Raw genomic sequence first — 5,435 nt, 5'->3', positions numbered from 1 at the left:
TTTGAATTGAACATAATAAAAATACACCATATCAAAATGCACATAATACAGCTACAAATGATGCCTATGAGAAAATTGATAACACTAAGTGTTTATATTTGAAACAAAAGATTTCCAATCAATGATCCAGCCTCCACCTGAAGAATGGGAAAACAAAGAATGAAACAAACTCAAAGGAAGAAAGAAGGGAATGAGAAAGAACAGAGAGCAATGAAATTGTAGATAGAAAAAAGCAGTAGGGAAAAAGAAGAATCAATGAAACCAAACACTGATCCTTTGAAAGTATCAACAACTAGTAAGCCCCAGGGGGGAAAAACACCATCAACAAATGGAATCTAACATTTATAAGACATTATAACCAACAAAATCAGAATATGAAAGCTTTTAAAGTATATATGAAACATCATCAAGATGGACCACACCCTGAATACATTATATGAATTTAGAACTGCCTGTTTAAAAAGGCAAAAAATACAATTTATTAATAGCAGGAATAAAAAGGGGAATACCATTACAAATCCTACAGGCATCAATAAAAAACTAAGGGACGACTCTTTCTTAAATGTTAGTACTTACCAGTGGAACCATCTAGGTATAGAGTTTCCTTTTTCAAGAGGTTTTAACTATGAACCCAGTTTTATTGAGGGTAACAGGACTATTCCAGTTATCAATTCCATCTTAGGTGAGTTTTGGTGGGTTGTGGATTGTAGTTTTATCAGGAATTGGAGGTATAAATAGTTCCTCTTTGATTCTGACTTGATATCCCTGGATTCAAGAAGAGACCCTTTGAGCTGGGGTATTTCAGATGTCTTAGAGGTTTCCAATTTTCTTAGCAGCAAAACATTGGGCAAGGGACACTTTTCATAGGTTCAATGGAAGATTCTGAGAAAGTAAATTTCAAATTCCCAGTTCCAATGACAGGATGCCATGTGTGGTAACACAGCATCAAAAAATTGCCATTATCTGGTCAGGGCACATGATTTGAAATGTTCTGTGAAACGAGTTGAAAAATGTGAGGCTAGAGGTACAACCTAAGGTAGGGGTATTGAGGAGGGGGAAGGCCAAAGATTTCTCTCTACTCTCTTCCACCACTCCAATTACCTTCTGAACCACCTTCTGAGATTCTACCTTCAGGATTCCCCCATCTTATATGCAGCACTATCCTGGCAAATGCTAAGTGCTGACATGACTTCTACTCACATGTAAATCTGAGTCTGCTTGAATTCTTTATTCTTTTGAAGGGAATTCCATTGCTACAAAATAAGTTTGAAAAACACTGCCCTCAGATGTCCCAAAGGACATGACTAGAGATTCTGGCATGGGATCCTCAGGAAAGCAACTGGCCAGCCATTCCCAACTCAAGGCAGGGCACTTCTGTGGAGTCAGCTGGGATTTGGAAACAAAGTTGTGGCATCTGACTGACTGGCCATAATTCTTCCCCCATTTAGTCAGTCACAAACTGAGACTCATAAAGCTGAAAGCAACCTCATAAATCTCTCTGCCCATGTCCTTATTTCACAGCTGAGGGAACTATAGTCCACATACAGGAAATGACTGACCTAAGGCACATGCTTTGTTGAAGCAAAAATGGGATTGGGTCCAAGTTCTAGGGTCCCAGCACAGTTCACTTTACACCACAGACAAAAACAAGCATTTATTAGACAGCTACCATATGCAAGGCAATGTGCCGGTAGTTCACCATAGTCATAGTGATCCCAGTGGGAAAGCTGACCTTTGGGAAATCAGGGACCATGCAATCTTTTGGTTATTATCATAACCTAGAAAGTGATTTTGTCCTACATCTGAACTACAACCAGATAGGCAAGTGGAGGAGAACATTACATTAGTAATCTAAGGAGCTAGACAAAAAACTGGGCATTGAAAGAAGTAATGATTGTAGCCACAGGTACTTTGTTGGACCAAGATAAGGAAGCCACTGTGAGAAGACTGAAGCCAAGCATGACCCAGATAGCCCTGGGTCCTAGCAACCAGCATGACATACTCTAAAAAGCAGGAGCTTTCTACTAAATCTAGGATGCTATGTTTGAATGCCATAATAACAAAGAAAGAACATGAGGATATATGCATGGAGAACACTTCTGGTTTTATCTGAGAAACTGGTATAAATAACACTTCAGATGGGAAATTTGTATCCAGCTTTGACAAGTTATTCTTCTAGGAGAAGTTTCCTCCCCCACTGGCATTCTCAAGATGGGAAACTAGAGTATCCCTGATGTTCCCCTATATTTTCAAGGAATAAATGTGTCATGGAATCTGAAACCTAAAGTATCGGTGGCTACTCATTAAGCTTTGGAGTTGTCACATTCCCACAAGGGAAGGTTTAATAAAACTAAATTCTACTCTATAGTCACCCAACTGATAATTCTATCAACAAGAGGTCAAGCTCTATTAACCATAATGGTCAAAAGGTGAACAAGTATGCAATTCCATATGAAGCATAGAGCTTTCTGGAAGAAAGCAAGAAAATACAGTCACGCACAAGGTAACTATTAGAAAAGATGTTCCCAGAAGCTATAAAATACACTGCAAACTGGGGTCAAATGACCTTTCAGTTTGGGACAGAAAATTGGGGGAAATCATCAAGCATCACCATCACAGTGCTCAGGATTCAGGCCACATTAGTACCAAGTAGGTATGTGACAACCTGCCTCAGCTCTTTGCTCCTCATTTCTTAACCTCATTGGGTTTGCATTTTCTTTAAAAGCATAGAATTAAAGATTTTTTAAATGTTTTTCATGCATGCAGTTTTAAAATGACATATACTCCAGCCAATTCTAAGGACAGAAATAATTTATCATCATCACAAAGGCTACAGGCATCCAAAGCAAGCAGTGGCTACTGCAAAGGCTTAATGGAACACTCCCCCCCCGAAAATTATTAATAATAGAATGGTTTAGGTTGGCATTTCCCCCAGAGCCTTGGGAGCTGGCTAAGTAACCTCAGAAGTACCCTGCTAGTTCAGTAATTCTGTGAGTCAATGGAAAAATGACAGCAATTAATCTTGGGTTCTGTGTTTCAATGTCTTGCTAGTGAATGAAGGACATGATGAAATATGTATATATGAAGCTTTGAGTTTTAACTCAGAGTTTGATTAAAAAAATAATAATAACCCCAATGTCTATATATGTTCACTGATAATATCACTAACACCTAGAATAGGGTCTGGCACACAATACAACCCCCCCCCCAATTTTTTTTTCCTTAATATACATTCAGTCTCATTAGACAAAAATTCTGTAAAATTAAAAATATGTGCCTGGTTGAACCGAGTGGCACACCTCAGTACCAATGACTTGGCAGGTACAGTCTGTAAGTTCAGGCCAGCCTGGGCAACAGAGAAAATAGAACTAGCTTCAGCAGTGCACATACTAAAATTAGAACAATAGAGAGAATAGTAGCAAGTCCCCTGTGCAAGGATGAATTGTTCCATATGGTTAGCCACACAGGGTGGTGCACATCTAAAATCCCAGTGGCTCAGGAGGCTGAAACAGGAGGCTCACAGGTTCAAACCAGTCTCAACCAGCTTAGTGAGACCCTGTCTCAGAATACAAAACAAAAAAAAGTGTGGCACAGTGGTAAAGCATCCCTGGGTTCAAGTCCCAGCACCACCCAAAGAAAAAGAAAAGAAAACCATACACACAAATTAGAAAGGAAGCATCAAATCCAACATCCATTGAGATATTTTTCTTTGGTATAGGTCAGTGAAATCAAACAAGTGAGAGGAAGGCAGGCCTTCCATTGTTTACTAGCTATGTGACCTTGGACAAATAATTTGAATGCCTCTCTTAAGTATCTATGGCCTCATTTCTAAAATAAGGCCAATCATCTCTTCCTCTCAGTGTTATGGTATGAATGCAATGTGGTAATACTGTTGCAGAGCCTGGCACACAACAGATGTTCACCCAATCAAACACCCTTGTGAGAGGATGTGAAAATCTCCATATTCTGGCCTAAACCCTGGATACCAAGTAGAAATTTATATCATCCGTGGTGCTGGATTTCTTCTCAAAAACAAAGAATTTTCTACCCCGAGATCAGAGGCCCAAGAGGAGCTTTCTAGCAAAGTGATGTGTTGATTGTGACTTTCCAGGAATGAGGGTTAGAAAGGAGCTGCTTGGAGGGGTCTTTCACATATCTCTGAGGATGAACCCTCCAAGAGCCCAGGTAGTTGGTGACAGAGAGGCATGAGAAAGGAAGCAGTGAAGAAGCAGGCAGCTAAAAGACAGCCCCAGCATTAGAAGCACCAGAGAAGGATGAAGCACAGAGAATTGGGACAACTCGAGGTCTACCTTACAGAAGCATCCTTCATTTAACTAGTCATTAACTAGTCAATGAAAAGTAGTTCACAGCAGTTCTCTCTAAGCTGTGATTTCATAGAAAGTTCAAACCAATTTATAACTAAATCTCGCCCCCTAAAATCTGAAATTGGCTGGTTACTCTTAATGCTGCTACAAGCCTCCACCTTAAAAGCCAACACATGTATTTCAATACAAGTTTAATATTTTTTTTTCTTAAAAAAAAAGCCATGAATGATATAATCAGAAAGTACTCACAAAACTGAGCAGAAGCATTGCTCTTTGAGAGAGTGCCTTCCTCAACTTGGCCTCCTTTAAAATGCACAGTCTACTTTAGTTCCTTGTGTAATTTCAATGATATCACAACCTTTCAGGACTCAGTTTCTCCATCTGTTTAAAAAAAGGCAGGAAAGGATGGATCTAGCTAACTGTAAAACAATTTACATAATTTCTGAAAAATATCATTATTACTTCCCCCTACACCAGGCTTATTACCAAATATGCCTATCTTTGAATATGTGCTTCTCAGAAGGTTAGAGGGAATACAGTTTAAAAATAACAAAGAGTTAATACAGACTTGAAGGCAAATTTTCTAGACGCCTTGTTCACTCCAAAACAGAATAGCTGACCACAGTAGCACCCCTCCTTTCCTCACATTTCTGTAACTCCATTTCCCAGATGCTACAAACCACACTCTCATACTCAAAGCTAATCTTAAGATACAGCCGAGGAACTCTCTTGCTAAGCCCACAGTTGTTAAAATCACTTAAGTACAGCATTAAGTCTACTTGCTTCACACTGCAGATGGTAGTGAAAGCCATGCTCAGCCCATTGCAAGGAGTGTAAGATGCACACAAAGAATGAGACCTAACAGTGTTTTGATTTAGTATTGATGTGAATCACATGTATTTTTATGATATATGCAAGCTATAATTAAGTTAACACACCAAACTATGCAGTCTATAACATCCTCAAGTAATAAATGGAGGAAAAGTCATGAAAACCAAGCGCAGCACAGACCAGCCTATTTGAAAAGCATGGAGTATGCAGAATACAAAAATATTTTTCATTAACTAAGAGAAAACCTTAGTACATTAATTCTAAGAGAATAACAGTACT

At 39.0% G+C, this 5,435-nt stretch overlaps 1 non-coding gene across 1 annotated transcript; it reads left to right on the top strand.

Moving 5' to 3' along the window:
• The first annotated feature begins 3,365 nt into the window (after positions 1 to 3,365).
• Positions 3,366 to 3,473, top strand: LOC120890995 (U6 spliceosomal RNA). Its single transcript, XR_005735441.1, has one exon. It is a non-coding gene; the product is annotated as a U6 spliceosomal RNA (small nuclear RNA).
• The last annotated feature ends 1,962 nt before the right edge of the window (positions 3,474 to 5,435 follow it).

This window comes from Ictidomys tridecemlineatus, chromosome X (assembly GCF_052094955.1).
Source record: "Ictidomys tridecemlineatus isolate mIctTri1 chromosome X, mIctTri1.hap1, whole genome shotgun sequence".
NCBI lineage: Eukaryota > Metazoa > Chordata > Mammalia > Rodentia > Sciuridae > Ictidomys > Ictidomys tridecemlineatus.
Note: the sequence above shows the minus strand (reverse complement) of the source record. Positions and strands in the feature narration are given on the sequence as shown.